Source organism: Hylobates moloch, unplaced genomic scaffold (genome assembly GCF_009828535.3).
Source record: "Hylobates moloch isolate HMO894 unplaced genomic scaffold, HMol_V3 SCAFFOLD_15, whole genome shotgun sequence".
In the NCBI taxonomy this organism is placed as follows: Eukaryota; Metazoa; Chordata; class Mammalia; order Primates; family Hylobatidae; genus Hylobates; species Hylobates moloch.
In genome coordinates this window covers 85,700,527-85,725,356 of record NW_026652290.1, presented here as the reverse complement: position 1 = coordinate 85,725,356, position 24,830 = coordinate 85,700,527, and the positions used below count along the sequence as shown (strand labels likewise).

The window sequence follows — 24,830 nt, the reverse complement described above, 5'->3', positions numbered from 1 at the left end:
AGTGAATTTTTATACTGTGTCAGATAGGGCTTCAGTTTCATTCTTTTGCCTGTAGATATGAAATTGTGAAATACTACATTTTAATTTGGCCCCCATCTATATTTCTAGTCACTCCCTAACTTGTACTTCATCCTCTGGCCAAACTAAACAACTTGCCATTCCCCAAAGCTATCCACGCTTTGTTCCAGCTCCCTTCCCTGGCCTAACAGACATCCTTCGAAGCTCAGCTTAGGCTACCACCACTTCCCACAAGCCTTTTCCTGATCCTGGTCTCACACCTTATTTCAGTATACATGTCCCCCACCACATATTCCCATAGGTTCTGGGTAACCTTTCTAAAATGGAAGTGGACTGGTGAGGAAAATCATGCAGGTCTAGACTGATCTCGGCTTAGAGGGGCTCTTGGAAAGTACCAACTTTCAAAGCTGTACCAGAATTTAGTTTGATTCAGTGAGCCTTTTAGAAGCCATTCAGATTGGAACTAGTTTTGGAAAGAATTTTTCTGAGATGATTTCACGCAGATTGCGGAATTATCTCCAACTATCAGAAAGGCATTCCTTGAGAGTTAACTGAGGGTTAATAACATATTCAAGCAGCAATCATTAAGAGCCAAAAAATGTGCTAGGTACAATATAAAGTGGGTTAGGAACAGTTATTATCAGTAAAACATCTGACCATCATCTACTATGTATTGAGCCCCTTGGAGTATTCAAACCTTACTATGTAGAAGGGGATGTCCGATGTGAAAATGAATAAAAGTTCTGAATGAGAGTTAACAACGTTTAGTCCTGGCTCTGCCAGTAACCAGCAATGGGATCTGAGCAAGTAATTTCCCTTGTGTCTTCTTCCTGACCCCTCTGCCCACAATTTAATAACATGAAGGTGAAAATAGGCTATTTCTAAGGTTCCTTCTAATTCTAAAAGTCAATGTTTATATCAAATAATTTCATTCTAAATCAACAGATTCCAAATACTGAACCAGCTGGCCGGTCATATAAAAATCATATAAACAGTTTAAATACAAAACAAAACAATAACAAAATACTGCTACAAATTTTGAATTCTAGGTCAAGTGATTAAGAATGGGACCCAGGATTCTGTATTTTAAGCTACTGAGGTACTGCTGATACACAGCCAGGTTTGGGGATCCAGTTTAAAGCACTATGTTACTGACTTTTAGAAAATGTAACTACCAACTTATAAGCCTGAAAAGGTATTACAGGAATGACTGCATGAAGGTGATACCATTTAAGCAGAGGTTTGAAAAGATGGCCTGAATTACAAAAACATACAAAAGGGATGGGGGAAAGGGCACAGAACGAAAAGCATGAGCAAAGGCTTGGGGGCAGAAAACACAGACTATTTTGAGTGTACCAGGCCAGCCAAACCTCAGAGTACCTCCCATACAACTACTCCCTTTCAGAAGAAAATGGATAACCCATGCTCCCTGCTGAAGGGATGGTTTCATGTTCGCTTTCCCATAGTTGATTAGACTAGGTGTATTAGTTTGTTCTCATGCTGCTTTAAGGAATTGCCTGAGACTGGGTAATTTATAAAGGAAAAAGGTTTAATTGATTCACAATTCCACAGGGTTGGGAGGCCTCAGGAAACTTACAAGCATGGCAAAAGGGAAAGCAAACATGTCCTTCTTCACGTAGCAACAGGAAGGAAAAGTGCCAAGCAAAAGGGGGGAAAGCCCCTTATAAAACCATCAGATCTCATGAGAACTCACTATGATGAGAAGACCAAGATGGTAATCACCACCATGATTCAATCACCTCCCACCAGGTTCCTCCACAACATGTAGGGATTACGAGAACTACAATTCAAGATGAAATTTGGGTGGGGAAACAGCCAAATCATGTCACTAGGTATGTGTCCACTACAGGGGCAACCAATTCATAGGAAAACTAACAGAGTGACATACATCCCTGGTTTACCCAGAATACTCCTGGTTATGCCTATTGTACCAGTAGAATTATTAATAGTGCCTGTGTTCACTCTTAAACAACTAAACATTTATTAAATTTGGATGATAAATTATAAGGTTACTATACCAACAAACCCTGAGCTGACATGAAAATAGGAAACAGGGCAAATTCTCTAAAATAGGGATCAGCAAACATGTCTATTTTTGTAAATAAAAGTTTTACTGGTACATAGCCATGTGTACATGGCTCATGTCTGTAATTCCAGCACTTTGGGAGGCCAAAGTGGGCAGATCGCTTGAGCCCAGGAGTTCAAGACGAGCCTGGGCAACATGGTGAAACCCTGTCTCTACAAAAAATACAAAAATTAGCTGGGCTCGGTCTTGGTAGCATGTGCCTATAATCCCAGCTACCCAGAAGGCTGAGGTGGGAGGAGGATCAATGGAGCCCAAGAGATCAAGGCTGCAGTGAGCTATGATCACACCACTGTCCTCAAGCCTGGGCAACAGAGTAAGACCAGTATTAAAAAAAAAAAAGAAATTCAATGGCAGAGTTGAGTAGCTAAGACAGAGGCCATATGGCTCACAAAGACTGAAGTATTACTATCTGACCCTTCATCGACAAAGTTTGCTGATCCTTGCTTTAAAACAGCACTGTCGGCTGGGCACGGTGGCTCAAGCCAGGCATCGTGGCTCATGCCTGTAATCTCAGCACTTTGGGAGGCTGAGGTGGGCGGATCACCTGAGGTCAGGAGTTCGAGACCAGCCTGACCAATATGATGAAACACCATCTCTACTAAAAATACAAAAATTAGCTGGGCGTAGTGGCATGTGCCTGTAATTCCAGCTACTTGGGAGGCTGGGGCAGGAGAATCGCTTGAACCCAGGAGGCGGAAGTTGCAGTGAGCTGAGATCGCGCCACTGCACTCCAGCCTGGGTAACAAGAGCAAAACTCCATCTCAAAACAACAACAGCAACAAAATAAAGAAAACTCAGCATTGTCCAAAAGAACTTTCTGCATTGATAGAAATGATCTGTATCTGAACTATCCAATACATTAGCACCATACCACATGTACCTACTGATCACTTGAAATGTGGCCAGCGCAAGTGAAAAACTGAATTTTGTTTAATTACACGTGTGTACAAAATGAAATATTTAAAATTTGGAGTTTTTAATTTTTTTAACTACCAGACAATAAAATGGATTTTTAAGGATACAGTTCTAGTAATTTTAACACATATATTAGATTGTGTAACCACCAACACCACCATCAGGAAATAAGAAAGTTCCATCACTGCAAAAACTCCAATGGAAGTCATAATCCTCCCTAAACCCTGGAAATACTAACGTGTTCTCTATGACTACAGTTTTTCTTTTTGAGAATGCCATATAAATTCATTCATTATATAACATCTTGAGACTCTTCTTTCACCAAGTTGTTGCATATATCATTAGTTTATTCCTTTTTATTGCCGAGTAGGGTTCCACTGTATGGATTTACCACAGTTCATCCATTTACCAGTTGAAGGGTATCTGGGTTGTTTTCAGTTTTTGGCATATACGGAAAGAGCTGCTATAAACATTTGTATACAGGTTAGATAAATACCCAGGAGTGGGACTAGGTCATATCATATGGTAGGTATATGTTTAACTTTATAAGAAATTGCCCAACTTTCTAGAGTGACTGTACCATTTTTCATTCCCAGAAGGAATGCATGGTGGAGTTCCGCTTGCTTCACATCCTTGCCAAGAGTTGGCATTGTATTTTTTATTTCAGCCATCCTAATAGGTATGTAAATGCTATTTCATGGTGGTTTTAGTTTGCATTTCCCTGATGACTAATGATGCTCTTAGTCTATTCATGTGCTTACCTGCCATCCTTTGATAAACTGTTTTCCAGTCTTTCATCCATGTTTTAATTGGAATAATTATTTTCTGAGTTATGAGCGTTCTTCATATATATACATATATATTCTATATATATGAGTCCTTTGTCAGATACATGATTTGCAATTTTTTTTTTTTTTTCTGAGGCAAAGTTTCACTCTTATCGCCCAGGCTGGGGTGCAATGGCACAATTTTGGCTCACTGCAACCTCCGCCTCCCGGGTTCAAGTGGTTCTCCGGCCTCAGCCTCCCAAGTAGCTAAGATTACAAGCGACTGCCACCACACCTGGCTAATTTTTTTGTATTTTTAGTAGAGATGAAGTTTCACCATGTTGGTCAGGCTGGTCTCAAACTCCTGATGTCAGGTGATCCACCCGTCTTGGCCTCCCAAAGTGCTGGGATTACAGGCATGAGCCACTGCACCCAGCCAAATGTTTTCTTCCAGTCTGTAACTTATTCTTCATTCTAGTTAACAGTGTTTTTTGCAGAATTTATGAATTGAATTGTGCTCCCTACCAAATTCATATGTTGAAGTCCCAACCCCCAGTACTTTAGAACACGACTATATTCAGAGGAAGGGTATTTGAAGAGGTAATTAAAGTTAAAAAAGTTATATGGGTTTGCCCTAATCCAACAAGACTGACGTCCCTTTAAGAAAAGGAAGAGATACCAGAGATATATATGCACAGTGAAAAGGCCATGTGAAGATACACCAAGAAGGCGGCCATCTGCAAGCCAAGGAGGGAAGCTTCAGGAGAAACCAACCCTGCTGGCACCTTAACCTTGGACTTCCAGACTGCAGAACGATGAGAAAATAAATTTCTACTGTTGAAGCCACCCAGTCTGTGGCATTTTGTTATGGCAGCCCTGCCGAACAAATATACAGAGCAAAAGTTTTTATTTTTGATAAAGTCCAATTTATCAATAGTTTCTTTTATGAATTGTGCTTTTGGTATCATGTCCAAGATCTTTTTGCTTAACTCCAGGTCACAAATATTTTCTCCTGTGTTTTCTTCTAAAAGTTTTATGTTTTTACATTTAGTTTCATGATACATTTTGAGATAATTTTTGTGTAAGGTGTACAGTTTAGGTTTAGGTACTTTTTTTGCATGTATATGTCCAACTCTTATCATTTGTGGAAAAGTCAATTTTCCTTTCATTGAATTGACTTCCACCTTTGTCAAAAATGAATTGGCTATATTTGTGTGGATCTATTTCTGGACCCCATGTTGACCTATATTGATCTAGTGATTGTGTGTTTCTCTCTTACCTACACTATACAGTCTTGATTAGTGTAATTTCTTTTGTTGTTCTTTTTTTTTTTTTTGAGACGGAGTCTCACTCTGTTCCCCAGGCTGGAGTGCAGTGATACAATCTTAGCTCGCTGCAACCTCTGCCTCCTGGGTTCAAATGATTCTCCTGCCTCAGCCTCTTGAGTAGGTAGGACTACAGGTGTGCCACCACGCCCAGCTAATTTTTGTATTTTCAGTACAGACGGGGTTTTCCCATGGTGGCCAGGCTCATCGCCCACTCCTGACCTCAGGTGACCCACCCACCTTGGCCTCCCAAAGTGCTGGGATGACAGGCATGAGCCACCACCACGCCTGGCTGATTACTATAGTTTTATAGTAAATTTTAAATTTACAATCACAATAATTTTGTGATTCCTCCAACTTTTTCTTTTTCAAAGTTGCTTTGGCAACAAAGGTCCTTTGCCTTTCCATATAAATTTGAGTCAGCTTGTCTGTTAAAAAAAAAAAAATCTGCTGTTGGGACTTTTATTTGGAAGTACATTAAATCTATAGATCAATTTGGAAAGAACTGACATATTTACTATGTGGAGTCTTCCAATCCATGAACACTACTGGCAAGTGTCTCTGTTTATTTAGATTTTGATAACTTTTATCAGTGTTTTGCAGTTATCAGCATACAGATCCTATACATAATTTCAATTTTGATTTTAAAAGCCACATGTGGCTAGTGATAACTGCATTAGACAGCACAACTCTAAAATGTTTGAAACTGGAAATACTGAGAAATAGCACCACCATGCAATGTAACTCACTGTGAAACCATGCTATGTGCCAGTGTCACAGCACATAGGACTTAGGGCATAAGGTGAAGTTTTGAAGAAATAGAAAAGATGCAATGAAGAGACAATCAATAAAGAGCAAAGAATAGATGGACAGAAAAAATTAGGAGACCATGAGAAAAGAGCAGATCTCCAAGCTGCCTTGAGTTCCTGACAACTTTCCAGTTCCATATATCATGTATCTTTACAATAGCCTCTCTTTTCTTAAGTTAACTTGAATGGCTCTTTGTTTCTTAAAACCAGATAATTAAAGATCTACATTTCTAGGACTACACAGTCCTAATTAAAAAAAAAAATTAAAAAAACAGTTTGAGGCTATCATTAACTTTCAAAAAATGCACTTAGCAGATAATAATTGGATATAGACATGGAAAATAATCTGTGAGTGATAAAAGAGTACAGACAGTTCCAACATAACAGTAATTTGTATTTCAAAGTTTAATTCTGAATTCTGGAATTCAAAAATGGACCTGTTCCATATCAATAACACTTTTAAATGGTAACTGGCAGACCACACTAATAATATGGATAAAACTTAACAGTAGCACTGAATTTGGGAAAGCATAAGAGATCAGGTAACCAATTCCAACCTTGCACTATAGAAGCAATAGCAGCAGCATTTCTAGCCCAAAGGTGCTCAGACCCCAATGTGCGTAAACATCTTCCAAGATTTCACTTTCGGAAATAAGTTAGCCTAGATATAAAATATCCTTCCATTACAAATATCTAGAAATAGCAGCCAAGATACAACAAACACTCTTTTACACACACTGAACTCACAAGCAAAGAAATTCACAGGTGGCACAAAGAGATATAGTATAAACAGCTTTAAAAAATCTGTTAAATGTATTTACTGAATAAAATCAGGGCTGTAAACAAAAGCTCAAGTCATGACCTTAGATTAAACTTGGAATCTAGGGACTTCAGTTCTGATTTTTATTAGATGTGGTGAAAACTGAAATTGGGACCACTGCATAAAACCAGCAATGCCCTTGAAGAGTCACCCCCCACAGGTAGGTTGGGGAAAAGGGCTCTATCCACAACGGGCAACTTGTTCAAATCAGGCCTTCACTAGAATTGAAGTATCTTCCCTGGAAATCCATAATGACAAGTCTGTCCCCAGTAGAGTATAGGGTTAAAATTTACACTGATTTCAAGGGCCAGAAGCCTCAAGTCAAGAAATAAATTTAAGTTGTTTCTGGGTTGGTGGTAACACAAGGCACCTGGCAGAGGGAGAAACAAATTCTCTGTAGATAAACACATCTTCAACCCATACTCCAGGAAATTACTACATAATATTATTAGGCAGATATGAGCTTAAAACAAAATTATCAAGCACAAAAGGAAACAAACCACCAGGGCAGTAAAAACTATGAAAAACCAAATTAAATCTACAGAAGTTAAATTTTAGGAATTAAAAGATACATAACATTACAATCAAGTATGCTTTAAAAGTTTAAAGAAATAAAAGAAGGTATTAAATGCATAGGTCAGTTTTTTTAAAGTTAACACTAGAAATAAATAAATACATGGGTCAGAAACAAGAGGCTAACAAAAATGACTTGGCAGACAGGATAAAAAGAACAAAATAGAATTTCTAGAAATAAAAAATGAAATTAAAAACCTAACTGGCGTACACAGATATAAAATTAGACAAAATGGCAGATCTGAAGCAGCAAAGAGAGCAAGAGAGAGAAAATGAGAGATTAAGAAACACAAAGAATAGAATAAGAAAATATACATCTAATTAAACAAGGAAGGAAGAGAGAACCAGTATTTCAAGAGACCGTGGCTGAAATTTTTCCAGAATGGGTAAAAGACATAAAACCTCAGATTCAGGAGACACAGTCTCAAGGAGAGTAAATAAACAAGAAATCCACATCTAGACACACTACATGAAACTGCAAAAAAACTAAAGAAAAAGTGATCTTTAAAAGCACTCAGAGAAAAGGAGTCAGATTATCCACAAAAGAACAACAATTAGACTTTTCAGAGAAAAAAGAAAGCCAGAAAGACTGTAGAAAATATGGTGCTGAAAAAAAGCTAAGTCAATCTAGAATTATATTCTCAGGTAAAACATTATTCAATAAAATAGGGCAAAATAAAGACACTTTCTAACAAACACCAAGGGTTCACTGCCAAAAGGTGTGCGATAACATATTCTTCTAAAGGATGTATTTCAGGATCAAAAAAGACTCAGAAAGAAAGTTTAAAATGCAAGGAGTATCAAATAAACTAGCAATCTTGGGTAGAGATAAACATTGATGACTGTAAAAAAACAATAATGTCTATGCAATTTTTTAAAAACTATAACTCAAATATGGAGCAAAATACCATGGAAATGGGAAGGTGGAAGTACAATTAAACTGCTCTGAAGACTTTATACAGTTTGGGAAGTGGACAGAGTTAGTGAATAATTTGGGGTCTTAGGTTAGTTATGTATATTATTAAGATCAACATCTAGAATAATGAAAGTAGTATATAACAGTGATTCTTAATTGAGGATACTACCCCCATAAAAATGGGAAGGAGGTGTCTGGAAATGTGGAGGGACATTTTGGGTTGTCTCAATAACTGGGGATGATAACAGTATTTGGTAGGTAGGACCCAATGATTTTTAAAGTCCTGTTGTGCCTTCAGATTGCCACACAATAATCCTGGCCAAAATGCCAGTAGCACCTACACTGAGAAATACTGTATATACCTACCAAAAAATGAAATTTAAACAACTCAGCATGGAAATTAAACAACTCAATGTAAACCACTTGTAGATCTGCTTTAAATCACAGAGTCTTGGCTTCCACACCACGCAGACTCTGAATCAGCAGATCTGAGGTGAGCCCCAGGAACCCATGGTTTTAATACCACTCAAGTGACTGATTCAATCAATAGCCTATCAATCACACTTGAGAAACACCACAGTCTAATAAGCATGAAATGGCAGATGAATGGGGTTTAAGAGACTCCCATTTCAGCGAGAGGCACTGGAGGAACGGATGCCCAGGGCTGAGAAAAAGTCTAGCAACAGGGACTAAGTGGTGGCAGAAATTCATGTACACGTATCATTAAGTGTCCCCAAATCAGAAACTGGAGATCAGAAGAAAAAGCACTTTTCTAAGATTAACAACAATATAAGTAGAGCAGTGCTTTACATAAAAATTTTTTTAAAAAAAATACTGGAAATGAAATGAAAATACAACAGTTCAGGAAAACATCAATAAAATAACCCAATCCACAACCTAAAAATCAATCACCCTATAAACACGATGGGAAAGTCTGTCTTCAGAAATCCTGCCCATACTCTGATCGACATACATCTCGAGTAATGACCTTATTCACCAATTTCTAACATCTGCGATATGACTGCCCTGGAGCAGCAGAATAGTACTTCTGAAACGTGTTAAATATATTCTGGGAAAAAAAAGAGTTCTTGGTTAAGTATTAGAAATAATACATACTATAGGCTGGGCGCGGTGGCTCAAGCCTGTAATCCCAGCACTTTGGGAGGCCAAGGCAGGCAGATCACGAGGTCAGGAGATCAAGACCATGCTGGCTAACACAGTGAAACCCCCTCTCTACTAAAAAAATACAAAAAAATTAGCCGGGCGTGGTGGCGGGCGCCTGTAGTCCCAGCTACTCGGGAGGCTGAGGCAGGAGCATGGCGTGAACCCAGGAGGCAGAGCTTGCAGTGAGCCGAGGTCATGCCACTGCACTTCGGCCTGGGCGACAGAGCAAGACTCTGTCTCAAAAAAAAAAAAAAAAGAAATAATACATACTATTCTCTCCTCCTAGACATCAACTGTGCACACCAGCACATTAAAAGATTCTGAAAGTTCTGTGGCAAAGAAAACCATTTACTTTTGTTTGACTCCTCATCTCCCACCATTATTTGACTAAGGAACCCTAAAAGCTTCCCAATTTATTAGAAAATTTAGGATTTAGAAAAATACATTCACTTAAGTAAACACTGTCTATTCACTACTATATCCTTGGCACCTTGAACAGTGCCTGGAAGACAACAGGTGCTCAAAATGTGTTTGCTGAATGAGTAATTAAAATCAGTTGTGCGCTGGTAAATGTTTTAAAAAAACAGCTTGGGGGATTGAAGGCAGAATGAGCATTGATTTCTAACATTTTCATGGTGTAAACACTCCCACCAAGGCAGATCACAACCTACCAACCTGGCATTTCTGCACATGGAGTTGGGAAGAGATGCTCATAATCTCGCTGGTACAAAAAGTCTCCTGGATATCACTGATTAAAATGTCAAAATGGGCCGGGCACGGTGGCTCACATCTGTAATCCTAGCACTTTGGGAGGCCGAGGCAGGCGGATCACGAGGTCAAGAGATGGAGACCATCCTGGCCAACACGGTGAAACTCCGTCTCTACTAAAAATACAAAAATTAGCTGGGCATGGTAGCGCACGCCTGTAGTCCCAGCTACTCAGGAGGCTGTGGTAGGAGAATCGGTTGAACCCAGGAGGTGGAGGTTGCAGTGAGCCGAGATTGCACCACTCCACTCCAGCCTGGCAATAGAGCAACACTCCGACTCAAAAAAAAAAAAAAAAAAAAAAAATTACAGTGAAGCTTATTTAATGCAAATGCAGAATATCACTTCTCTAACCGGTATCCCTGGGGAATGAAGACTAAGTTTTCCAGATAATGGGATAAATGTTAAGTGAAAAATGCATATTTTTTAATTCAAAAAAGAAACATCGTATGTTTATTAAGCGTGATACAAAATTTAACATTTTCTGTTAACTCAATATTGCCTATTATATAAATTATCTATAAAGCATCCCAAAGTGACGCTCTTAAATTAGACACATAAAGCTATTTGCCCCTATACTAAGTCATGTTTTTAGCCTGGGGCCGAAGGCTGGGCTTCAGTGAGCCCAAGAATTCCTGACACTGAATACAGACTGATATACGTTTTATACTTCTCGCTGAGAAAAATGCTTACAGACTCCATTAGGTGTCACTATGGTCTGAATGGGTCCCTCAAAGCTCATGTGTTGGAAACTGAATCCCCAATGTAATGGTATTGGCAGGTGGGGTGATTGGGTCATGAGGCCAGAGAATGAATTAATGTCATTTCTGAGGAAGTAGGTTGTTTATCTTGAGACTGAGTTGGTTATAAAAGTGAGTTTGGCTCCCTTCTGCTCTCTTGATCTTTCGCCCTTACTCTTCCACTTTCTGCCATGGGATGACACAGTACAAAGACCCTAACTGGATGCCATCGCCATCCTCTTGGACTTTCCAGCCTCCAAACTGTGACCCAAATAAATCTTTGATCTTTATAAATTACCCAGTCTCAGGTATTCCATTATAACAGCATAAAGTGGACTAAGCCAGGTGTCCATAAGGTTAAGAACCACTTCTCTAAATCTGGACTGTTCTGCTTACTTAATTTGAGGCATTTTGGTTTTCTCCCTCTCTCTCATCAGGCTGTTAGTGGTTATTTCTTACTGACTGTGTGTACAGCATCCCTATCTCCAATTTGTTTTGAGTTGGAGAAACTCATTAAGTGAGCTCATTAGAAAATGTTTTCATTAAATCACTGAGGACTTCACCTGTGAATGTAAAGAATAAAACACAAAAATGTACACACCGGTGGCAAATGTGTAAAATAAACAGAATGTTTACACAGCTGATGGTAGTCTAGATTAAGTATATTATAAAAACGCAACATATTCTACCCAATAAAATCTTTTATCTCCTTAGAAGCCTTTTATTTAAGATAATTTCCATCTTACAAGAGAATATACTTTTCAAATGTATCAGTCATAAAACTTAGAACCTATCTATTTCAGAATCCCGTTTTTACCTGTAGTCATTACAATCCATCCATTTTTTTTTAAAAAAAGCTATGTATAGCAAACTTCATTTTTTAAAATTTTAATGTTTTAAAATAATTTTTGCACAGGGCCCATGCTAATCTTCTCTGTATCATTCCAATTTTAGTATATGTGCTCCCAAAGCGAGCACCAAACTTCATTTTTTAAGATCACTTATGTTTAAATCTGGGGCGAATGAACCAATTTCTAAAATTTGTGCCTATTATTTGAGGGCTGCATCTGCACTTGACCTTTGGTATATGCAGGAGACTGGTTCCAGGACCCCTGAGTGTACCAAAATCCACACTTGCTCAAGTCCCATAGCAGGCCCTGCAGAACCTGTGTATGTGAAAAGTCAGCCATATATATATGGGTTTCACATTACACAAATACCGAGTTTGGTTGAAAAAAATCTGCATATGTGGACGTGTGTAGTTCAAGTTCAAGCCTGTGTTGTTCAAGGGTCAGTTGTATATCTTTCATTAAAATCAGTGAAATGAAAAGGACATACATATGCTTTTTCATGACACAAAATTTCAAAGTAAATTAAATTTATTTATAACTAAGCTCCATCAAGGCTTTGAACATTACTCTTACAAAGCACTCCTAGCAATATTAGAAACTTTTGTTATGCTTTATAAAAATTTTTCTACCATTACTCCTCTCGCTAAAAATCTGCCTACTACAAGAGAATGGCCAATATGAATACCACTATTTTCACATTTCTCCTGTTCCCAATACCCTTAAACAACATCTCATTTGCTTCTGTTACTGCTGGACTTTTACTTCAATTACATTATAGTAATCTTGGGAGAAACATAAAGGAGGAGCCAGGGAAAGGCAGAACAACTTCTAAGGACACGTTGCACTACAGCAAGCCTGAAATGAGGACAGCTTGAACTAAGGTCATTTAATGGGAATGGAGAGAAATGGTTAAAAATTCTACTTTATCCCAGGTTTTCTAGATTGTGGTTCTCCAGAACAAAAATTCACAAGAGCCACATTATTTTTTGCTTAGGTAATTATTTCCAAGAATAAATAGCTATGTTTTCTGTTGTGCTTTTAATCCAGAAGTGTCTAGAACAGTCCTCAAAGGAAGGGGTGATAGTGGAGGAGGGCCATTCCTCTCCACAGAGCCAGACCTGAGCTCACTCAGTCAGCCAAGTATCAAAACAGCATATTCACAAATAAGTTACAAAAGAGCCTGGCCAGACGGACAGGACAAAGAAATGTAAGACCAGATTATGGAGAAACGAAGAGGGCCACTTCAGGGAATAAGATAGGCAGAATGTGGTTATGACGCCAAGGATGAGACTAAACAGAAAAAGGCCTGGCAGCAACTAGATCTTTGATAATAACCAGTTTCTATCATCCTTTGTCAGTGCTATATCCTCCTCCCAAAGTTTCTTGAGACTGGCCTGGAAAGGGGCTTTCCTGTGCATCAGAAGGAATTTGAATCCATCAGACTCTAATTATTCTTCCAGAAATACGAAAATCACAATGTAACTCTTAACATCTGAAACAAAAACGGAACAAAAGAATGATTCCACTATGACAGCAATTATTTTTAAGACCAGATAAAATACTAGTTCAGATACACACTGATGAAATTAAACAACCTTCCAGCATTCTAATAGCCAGTTTAATTAAAAAAAAGAGATCGATGCCATTGTTTCCACTCACGAAATAACACCAATTCATAATGTACTAATATCGTAATGTGCAATAAACCCACCCGCAAAGGGCTCTGTTGTACAAAAATTACCAAAGAAATTAAGCAACATAGCTTGCTGCTGACAAATCTAAGCAAGTATATAAAAAGTGGATTTTACCAAACAACCTACATGCGCCTACACACACACACACACAATTTTTTAAATAATGGTTTTATTCAGGCTACACAGCAAGTATTAATAAGCTTTTCCACTATCTGATAATGCTGGCTTCTTTTTAATCTGAAAAAGAAAATGGAATGCTTCTGAAACTGTTCTGTTATGCAACAGAGAAATTACATAATTTGACCTCATGAGGCTAAACTATCAGCTCCCTTTCTCACTACTAGGGTTAGCTAATTTGTCTTCCTGCTTACTGCCTTTGTTCTTTTGGGATGAATGTAATTTCCCAAATATAAGACACTCCTATTATCCTACTTATCCATTACCATTTACTGTGACATAACAAAACTTTGTTTACTAAAACCTACTGTAGCGCTCTACATTTCAATTTTCAATTTTCTCATGCTTATTTTTCAAAGAATCAGACACTCAAATATGCTACATTATAAAGGGCTCTGGAAAACACTATCAAATAATTCTTTCCATCTGTTTAGTTAAAAGGAGGGGGAGAAACTGAGATTTCAATTACTCTTCAAAATATTTTGATATATATGCTTTATTTAAAGCCTGAAATACTGAAAAGTCTTTAGTATACAAAAGACTAGAGGTGTTAAAAAGTTCAGGATGATAGATGCAGTGTTCATTACGTAGAATAGATGTATACTTAAATATTAAAATATCAGGAAAAGGGGAAGGGAAATACAAGTTTGGTTTTTGGGGTTTTTTTGTTTGTCTGTTTGTTTTGAGACAAGATCTCACTCTGTTGCACCAGCTGGAATGTAGTGGCATCATCATAGCTCACTGCAGCCTCTTAACTCCTGGGCTCAAACAATCTTCCTGCCTCGGACTCCGGAGCAGTTGGAACTACAGGCATGCACCACCACACCTGGCTAATTTTTAAAATTTTTAATGTAGAAATGGGGTCTCACGATGTTGCCCAGGCTGGTCTCAAACTCCTGGCCTCAAGTGATCCTCCCACCTCGGCCTCATAAAGTGTTGGGATTATAGGTGTGAGCCACTGCACCCGGCCTACAAGTATTTGTATACCAATAGCTTAATATTCCATAGTCCACTTAGGTAAAATAAGATAAAAGACAATTCTGTTTACATTTCTGAACTTCTACCAATATCTTTTACTCAAGACAATGTGCTTTAACTTCAAGCCCCAAATTTTTAACTTATGAAAGTTTTTCATAAAACAATTTTAGCAAAAATACTAGCCCAGAAACAGCATCTCTCTTCACCTCTTATAAGAGACCAAAGAGTCATTCTTACTATCTAAGGTAAATACATCTCAATTTAAGAGATCTATTACTTGATCTAAAAGACTATTTGCTTTTGAATGATTTAGTAGTATGTAATGACTATTACTGGACTTAGATAAGCTGTAACACATAACAATAAATGGTTGGATTTCACATCACCCTTGCCACAACAAATGACAACTTTTCATCAATTTAAAAACTTGAAATTTCAAGTCAAAATAAAGAAATGATTCTTTTTAAACTTGCTGAGGTTCATCATGCTACATATCTAAACCAGTAAAAATGGATAGTGTATTAAGTCTCTCAACCAAGACTTTGGTACTAAAAAAAAATCCTATATAGTACTCACCAACTCCATAAAGTGTGCTTTAAAACAATATTAAGAATTAGTGACTACAAACATAAGAGAATTCAGTAAGATAGTAACCTATAAAAAGAATATACAAAGATCAATAGTCTTCATTATACAACATGTTATAATACGAACAACAGCAGAAGATATAAAGACTACATTTCCAATAGCAACTAAATAAAATATTTGTATATTTTCACTTAATCACAAATGTGCAAACTTAAAGAAAACTTTAAAAACTTTTAAAGAAATGAAAGTAGAATTGAATGAAGAGGAAGTTATAATCATATTCTTAGAGAGGCTAAACATCATAAAGGTATCAACTCTTCTTAAGGTATCATAATTCATACAAACTCAATAAAAGTATCAATTTTTTTCTTCCAGGAACTAGAAAGGCTGATTCTAAAGATCTTATTGAAAAATAAACAAGCAGTAATTGCCAGGAAAACTCTGAAAATGAAGAGCAATGAGAAAACAGCTCTAACAATATAACTTTATATGGCCTCAAGAACTAAAAGTATACGAGTGGCAAATGAATAGACAGACCAGTGGGACAAAATACAAAGTCCGGAAATACACCCATATAAAGAATTCTTAGAAACAAAGGAGATAATCCAATGGAAAAATGGACAAGTATGTGAAAAAGAAAAGAAATACAAATGGCCCTGGAATACATGATAAGCTGAAAACAGAAATACAAACAAAAAATATACAGTGAGATAGTGTTTCTTATCAGATTGGCAAAATCGGATTTAAGTCCAACCACTTGTCAAGCTGTAGGGAAAGGGGGACATTCCAAGGACCCTCATATATTGCTGCTGAAATGCAAAATGCAAGATGTATATAAAGGGAATCCAATAATATCAATCAAAATTACAGATGCATGTACCCTTTCACCTAGCAAACACCCTTCTAGGAAACGAAACCATCAGGAAACCTACATACATACGAAATAAACATGTACAAGGTTAATCACTATGAAATTGCCTGTAATAGCAAAAGACTGAATAAATTCAAGTGCAAAAGGACTGGTGGAATTAACTACAGCATATACCAACAAATGAATACTATATAGTAAAAAAAGAAAAAAAAAGATAAGGAAGGTCTTTATATACTGACTGATATAACGAGAGAGCTCCATGGAATAAAAATAAAGAAACCAGGGTGCAAAGTATTAGTGTGATTAGCCTTTTGCATAAAGTCTAAAGGAATAAACAGAAATTAACAAAAATTAATAAAAATACAGTTAGTAATACATATAATGAACTAAGGAGAAGGGACAGATGGGGATGGGTGGGAACAAGACTTCTCAGGGGATACTTTTTAAAAATAGCACTTTGCATTTTGAACCATGTAAATAAATGCATTCTTTATTAAAATTATAAATTAAATTTGAAATAAAAAGAAATTGGTGGCATGGTTAATATTTGGCCCCCCAAATTTACTAAACCATGGTGTAAGCCTTTCCTTTGATGGTTTCAGGAATAATTAAAATAATAATAATAATGATAATAATTGGCCAGGCATGGTGGCTCACGCTGAGGTGGGTGGATCACTTGAGGTCAAGAGTTCGAGACCAGCCTGGCCAACATGGCGAAACCCTGTCTCTACCAAAAAATATGAAAATTAGCCAGGTGTGGTGGTGCACACCTATAGCTCCAGCTACTTGGGAGGCTGAGGCAGGAGAATCGCTTGAACCCAGGAGGTGGAAGTTGCAGTGAGCTGAGATCATGCCATTGCACTCCAGCCTGAGACAAAGCAAGACTCTGTCTCATTAAAAAAAAAGAAGAAGAATTGTGTGAAAAATAAACATCACAAATGCAATCACACTTGTCAACCTGCTCATACTAAATTTCCAGTCTATCAATTAAAACTAAAGAATGTACTATGCTTTGAAAACTTATGTTGTACTATGTAACAAAAAGCCACATTGTTTACTTTGTTCAAGCTATAGTTGTACTTTGTATGTCACTAAGAAGCCAGCAAGAAGAGTACCACTTGTGACAGGCAGTAAATACTTCAGATGACACAGACAAGGTTTTTAATAATAGCCAGTTCAGTGCAGGTCAGGCTAGGATTATGCTAAAACTGGTAGGCTTAAGGTAGTGCACAGCAGCTTCAATCCAGTCAAAGAATGAAAGCCTCAAAGGAAAGGCCATTTCCAATATACACCACATCTCTTTAACAAAATAAAAACACATGGGAACCATCTCATTTCCATCTTTGAGGTGACTTGGAGTTTTGTTCAAGCCAAGACAAAAGTCTACGTGTAGCACCTCAGTAACATAAATGAGTACAGCTGATTTTCAAGTATTTTAGGAACTTAAGTAGTTAAATGCAAGGATTTGAGGTGATATTTTAGTGAAGCCTGCCGAGCTACCTAGCAGCACGGTCAGACAAGCCTGGCAATGACTTTTAGAGAATCAGAATCTAAGTCACAGCCATATCACTCAGAGAAATCTGAGTTCTTACATAGAAACTATGCCAAAAAGTTAAGGGCTCCTGTTACAAGCATACATTTTAGTGTTTATTACAAGAGACTGCTGTAAGTAGGATCTTTGTTTTCATATCTAACTAAGATCTAGCCAGGTACATAATATTTATATGGGGGAGGGTTTAACACGGTTTAAAAAGAGGATATTTTATGTTTCTGGAAACATTTAAAGGCATGCTCACAAAAAGAAAAACAAGCTGGTAAGTTTATAAGACAATTTCCCCAGACTTCAGTAAGCTCAGACTCATATAACCAACTAGACAATGCTACCGACACCCATGTACCTCAAATTAATCCCCCCAAAAACCCTGCTATTCCTTAGGTGTAGTGACATCACCCAACACCTTGCAACTGCCCAAGGGAGAACCCTATAACCCAACACCTTAACCCTCCCCATCCCTCCATTCACAGAATTATAAATATCTATTGTATGTTTTTAACTTCTCTGTTTCTATGACTAGTGCCCTAGAGTTCAGGCCACCATAATCTCTTCTCTGGAATACTACAGTCTCCAGTCTTGACTCTACCATCCAGGCATCGAAGCTTGCACATTTATTAGCGTAAGTTGCTCATAATATTTTAAAGTACTGCTAAATTAGTAGGTATGCTCTTTATATTTGCAACAATAATTTACAAATAATATTTACGCCTTCTCTTTCATTTCTTGGGTGTTCTTACCAGGTTTTTCTTTTTTACATATCTTTTCAAATGTTGAGCTTAGGTTTTATTGATCCCCCCCACCCTTCCCCTTCATTTAGTTCCTGTTCCTCCTTTTTATTTACATTTCCAGTGCCTATGAGTTTACTCTGCTCTTTTTTTAACTCCTTGGTGTTCATACTTAATCATTTTATTTTTTATTGCTTTTTTAATAAGTGAATTTATTATTATAAATTATGACTGGAAGTCCTGCTTTATTTATACATATAGCTTTAATAATTTTTCATCAAAATAGATACTGTATAATTTTCACTGTAATTTCCTCTTTAACTAATGAGTAATACAGTAATTTTCAGCTTCCAAAAGAAAGGTATCTGGCCAAATACAGTAGCAGAAAGCAGTATACCCTTTCACCTAAAAAAAAAAGCATTAAAAATGAACAAAACATATAACACTTAGTCTTTACACATGAAATATCGGTTAGCACACTACGGTGATTCCTTAAAAAAGAAAAATAAAATCCTACAGAGTTTTACAATTGTCCTGGCTTATATTCTAGAGACAGTTTCCAGGCCTCAGTGCAGGGCAACAGAACCCAGATGGAGCCTGATGGTCACCCTAAGTTGAGATGATGAAGCTAAGAATACAGGAAAATGAAGAAAGCTAGAATTCGTAGGACAGAGTACCAAAACAGAGAGAACTATACAGACAGGAAGGGGAGGGGGGCGTCCCATCTTCATCTCAAAATTTCAGCTCAATACCAATCCCCATATCCTTGTGAGGAAACACACAAGGCCTAGAGCAGAGCCACCAGAGAGGAAGAGAAAGAACAATTACCAAAGATTTCTAAGGGTCGGGAATAGTTCATGCTCTCATCGGCCAGACTGGAAAACTTCATAATTTAAGAGACACCAGGTAGAATACTCAGAAGAATACTGTCTTAGTATTGGGGAAAATTAGCTCTAGGCTACCAGCTGCTCTGTTCCCACCTAACTGAGCTTCGAAATAATACCTGCAAGGCCAGGCGCCGTGGTTCACGCCTGTAATCCTAGCACTTTGGGAGGCCAAGGCAAGTGGAGCGCTTGAGCTGAGGAGTTTGAGACCAGCCTGGGTGACACAGCGAAACCCATCTCTACAAAAAATACAAAAAAATAGCCAGGCATGGTGGCCCGTGCCTGTAGTCTCAGCTGCTTGGGGGGCTTAGGTGGGCGTTTCGCTTGAGCAGGAGAGGTTGAGGCTACAGTGAGCCAAGATGGCAATACTGCACTCCGGCCTGGGTGACAGGAGTGTGACCCTGTCTCAGAAAAAAACAAATAAATACAACAATCTGTTTCTGAAGTAATTTTCACTGCGCCACAGAAAAAAGCCCTAGAATACTAACAGGAATACAAAAATATCCAGGGCACAAAGTAAAATTCACAATGTCTGAAATACAATAGAAATTACTAATCATGTAAAAAAGTAAGAAAATACAACCTATAAGGTAAGAAGAAAAATCAATAAAACAGATTCAAAAATAGAATGAGTAGACAGAGACATTAAACTAGCTATTCTAACTACATTCCATATGTGCAAGAAGTAAAGACTAAGCCAGTTAAATAGAAACACGGACTATGAAAAAAACCCAAATCATATTAATACATGAAAACTAAAACAACTGAGATTAAACTACAATGGATAGAAGAACAGCAGATCAGACACCACAGAAGATTAGTGAACTTGAAAAAATGGTAATAGAAACTACAGTCTTTTTTCAGTCTGGAAAAAATGAACAGAGAGCATCAGTTAGTTGTGGGATAACTTCAAGTAGACTAAGAAACAGGTAAAGAGCAAAATTTTTTTGATTAATTGCCAAATTTTTTCCAATTTTGGTGAAAACCATAAACCTACACCTCCAAGAACTTTAATGAACTCCCAGCAAGAGAAATGAGCAGAAAGCTACATTAAGACATATCATAATCAAATTGCTCATAAAGAGAAATATATCAAAATTTGTGATACACAGCTAAAATAGTACTTAAAAGGAAACACAGCAACAAATGCTAGTATAAGGAAAAAAAGAAAGGAAACGAAATCAGTGACTTCAGTTTCCTCCTTAAGAAACTAAAGTAAAGCAAATGGCCAACGAACCTCAAGTAAGCAGAAGAAAGAAAATAAGATCAGAGTGTACATCAATGAAATAGAACAGAAAAACAATAAAGAAAAATCCATTAAATGAAAAATTGGGTCTTTGAGAAAAATCAATAAAATTAAGGCTCTGTTACCTCTAAGAAGATAAACTTCTAGCCAAACTAATCAGAAAAAAAGACAGTCCAAAAAAGAAAAAAGAAAGAAAAAAAAAAGAGAGAAGACACAAATTCACCAATGTTGGGAAGTAGAGACACGACATCACTACAGATTGTACACATATTAAAAGGATAATGAGAAAATATTATAATAAATTTATGCCATTAAATTTCAACTTGGATGAAATGAATAAATTCTTTGAAAGACACAAACTGCCGAATCTCATTAAAGAAATAAACTAAATAGCCCTATATTTCTAAAAGAAACTCAATCTATAGTTTAAAATGCCCAATAATAAAGCCTCCAGACCCAGATGGCTTTGCTGATAAATTCCACCAAACACAGAAGGAAGAAAATATTTTACACAAACGCTTTCAGAAAAATGAAAAGAATACTTCTCAAGATAGGGGCAGAGCAACAGGGCCAAACAGGACTCCAGCCACCGACACCCAGCAGGAACACCAAATTTAGCAACTATTCACACACAAAAAAGCACCTTTATAAGAACCAAAACTCAGGTGTGCACTCAAAGTACCTGGTTTTAACTTCATATCACTGAAAGAGGCACTGAAGATGTCTGAACGAGGCACTGAAGATATCACTGAAAGAGGCACTGAAGGAAAGGCAATCTTGAATTGCCAACGTCCCCCATCCACCCACAGTGGCAGTGTGGCGCAGAGAATGTGTGTGCTTGAGGGAGGGAAAGCACAGTGACTGTGAGACTTTGCATTGAACTCAGCTGACACCCGCCCATGGAGGGAGCATTTAGATCAGCCCTAACCAGAAGGGAAGTGCCTGTCCCAACAGTCAGAACTTGAGTTCTGGCAAGCCTCCCCACCATGGGCTGAAGTACTCTGCAGCCCTCAATAAACCTGAAAGGCAGTCTAGGCCACAAGGACTGCAACTCTTAGGCAAAGTTGTAGGGCTGAGTGGGGCTTGGAGCCAGTGGACTTGGGGGGCATGCAAGCTATTATGACACCAGCCAGGGCAGCTAAGGGAGTGCTTGTGCCACCCCTCCCCTAATCCCAGCTAGTGACTCCAAAAAAGAACCCTTTCTTCTGCTTGAGGAGAGAAGGAAGAGTGAAGAGGACTCTGATCTGCATCTTGGATACCAGCTCAGCCACACTAGGATAGGGGACCAGTTAGGATCGTGAAGCACCCATTCCAGGCCCTAGCTCCCAGATAATATTCTAGACACACCCTGGGCCAGAAGGGAAACCAGCTGCCTTGAAGGGAAGAACCCAGTTCAGCCAGGATCCAGTATCTGCTGACTAAAGAGCCCTTGGGCCCTGAATAACCAGCAGCAAAACCCAGGTAGTATGCTGTGAGTCCTGGGTGAGACTCTGACATGTGCCGGCTTCAAGTGAAAACCAGCACATGCCCAGCTGTGGTAGCTACAGTGAAAGACTCTTGCCTGAGAAAAGCAGAGAGAAGAGTAAAGGGGACTTGGTCTTTCACCTTAGGTACCAGCTCAGCCACAGTGGGGTAGAGCACCAAGTGGACTCTTGGAGTCCCTGATTCTAGGCTTTGGCTCTTGGACAGCATTCCTGGACCTGCACTGGGGCAGAAAGTAGCCCGCTGCCCTGAATGAGTCCTAGGTCTGGCAGCACTCACCACAAGCTGACTGAAGAACCCTTGGGTCTTAAGTGAACATCAGCAGTAGCCTGACAGTGCTCCCCATGGGCCTGTAGTGGTGGTGGCCAATGGGTGAGGGTCCTCTGCCTGTAGAAAGGGGAGGGAGGAGTGGGAAAGACCACGTTTCATGGTTTGAGTACCAGCTCAGCCACAGTAGAATAAAACACTAGGAAGATTTCTGAGGTTTCTTTTCTTTTTTTTTTTTTTTTTGAGGTAGAGTTTTGCTCTTATTGCCCAGGCTGGAGTGCAACAGCACGATCTCGGCTGACCACAACCTCTGCCTCCCGGGTTCAAGCGATTCTCCTGCCTCAGCTTCCTGAATAGCTGGGATTATAAGCTTGCACCACCACACCTGGCTAATTTTGTATTTTTAGTAGAGACGGGGTTTCTCCATGTTGGTCAGGCTGGTCTCGAACTCCCAACCTCAGGTGATCCGCCCGCCTTGGCCTCCCAAAGTGCTGGGATTACAGGCGTGAGCCACCACACCCAGCCGATTTCTGAGGTTTCTAACTCCAGTCCCTGGCTCCCAGATGGCATCTCTGGACCCACCTGGGGTCTAGAGGAACTCCTCAACCTGAAGGGAAGGACACAAGCCTGGCTGGCTTCACAATCTGCTGATTACAGATACCTAGGGTCTTGAGCAAACATAGGCAGTAGCCAGGTAGGGGTCACAGCAGGCCTTGGGCAAGACCCAGTGCTGTGCTGGCTTCTGGTCTGACCCAGCACAGTCCTGGTACTGGTGGCCACAAAGGACCTTGTGTCACTCCTCCCCCAGCTCCAGGCAGCTCAGAACAGAGAGAGAAATGACGTTTAGGAAAAAGTAAAGGAAGAGAATAAGAGACTGCCTATAATACAAGGAATTCTTTTGAATCTTATTGAAGACCACCAAGGATATACCTCTACAAGTCTGCAAGAACTACAGTGTTACTGGGCTTGGGTTGCCCCTTACTGCAGGTATGGCTTAGATTACAAAATCCAAGTCCTTTTGAATATCTGCAAGGCCTTCTCAAGAAAGACAAGTACAAACAAGCCCAGACTAGAAAGACTACAAGAAATACCTAACTCTTCAATGCCCAGACATGAACAAACATCCGTAAGCATCAAGACCATCCAAGAAAACATGACCTCATCAAACAAACTAAATAAGACACCAAGGCTGGGCACGATGCTCACACCAGTAATCCCAACACTTTGGGAGGCTGAGGCAGGCAGACTACTTGAGCCCAGGAATTCAAGACCATCTTGGGCAACATGTTGAAATGCTGTGTCTACAAAAAATACAAACATTAGCCAGCTGCAGTGGTGTGCACCTGTGGTCCCATCTACGTGGGAGGCTGAGGTGGGAGGACCACCTAAGCCTAGAAGGTAGAGGTTGCAGTGAGCCGAGGTCATGCCACTGCACTCCAGCCTAAGTGACAGAGTGAGACCCTGTCTCAAAAAATAAAACAAAATAAAAAAGACACCAGGGGCCAATCCTGGAGAAACCAAGATATGTGATCTTTTAGAAAGAGAATTCAAAATAGCTGTTTTGAGGAAACTAAAAAAAAATTCAAGATAACTCAGAGAAGGAATTCAGAATCCTATCAGATAAATTTAACAAAGACACTGAAATAATTAAATAGAATCAAGCAGAAATTCTGCAGTTGAAAAATGCAACAGACATACTGAAGAGCACATTGGAGTCTCTTTTTTTTTTTTTTTTTTTTTTTGAGACGGAGTCTTGCTCTGTCCCCCAGGCTGGAGTGCAGTGGCGCGATCTCGGCTCACTGCAAGCTCCGCCTCCCGGGTTCACACCTTTCTCCTGCCTCAGCCTCCCGATTAGCTGGGACTACAGGCGCCCGCCAACATGCCTGGCTAATTTTTTGTATTTTTAGTAGAGACGGGGTTTCACCGTGTTAGCCAGGACAGTCTCGATCTCCTGACCTCGTGATCCGCCCGCCTCGGCCTCCCGAAGTACTGGGATTACAGGCTTGAGCCACCGCGCCCGGCCGTAACATCGGAGTCTCTTAATAGCGAAACTGATCAAGCAGAAGAAAGAATGAGTGAGCTTGAAGACACGCTATTTGAAAACAGAGGAGACAAAAAAAGAATTAAAAAAACAAGCACATCTGCAAGATCTAGAAAAAAGCCTCAAAAGGGCAAATCCAAGAGTTATTGGCCTTAAAGAGGAGGTAGAGAAAGAGAAAGGGGTAGAAAGTTTATTCAAAGGGATAATCAGAGAGCTTCCTAAACCTAGAGAAAGATATCAATATCCAAGTACGAGAAGGTTATAAAACACCAGCAGATTTAACACAAAGAAGACTACCTCAAGACACTGAATACTCAAACTCTCAAAGGTCAAGGATAAAGAAAGGACTCTTTAAGCAGCAAGAGAAAGGAAAATATACACTGGAGATCTAATACATCTGACAGCAGACTTTTCAGTGGGAGCCTCACAGGCCAGGATAGAGAGGCATGGCATAAAGTGAGGAGGGAAAAAAAACTTTTGCCCTAGAATAGTATATTCAGCAAAAATATCCCTCAGACATGAAGTAGAAATCAAGACTTTCCCAGACAAACA

The 24,830-nt window shown here is 38.9% G+C and overlaps 1 protein-coding gene and 1 non-coding gene across 5 annotated transcripts in view; both read right to left on the bottom strand.

Annotated features, from left to right (window-relative positions):
- The window catches only part of MAP4K3 (mitogen-activated protein kinase kinase kinase kinase 3), a 191,195-nt gene that overhangs the window by 135,794 nt on the left and 30,571 nt on the right, over window positions 1-24,830 (bottom strand). The gene's annotated exons all lie outside the window — the stretch shown is intronic.
- Window positions 11,791-11,897, bottom strand: LOC116484330 (U6 spliceosomal RNA). The gene has a single exon (XR_004252512.1). It is a non-coding gene; the product is annotated as a U6 spliceosomal RNA (small nuclear RNA).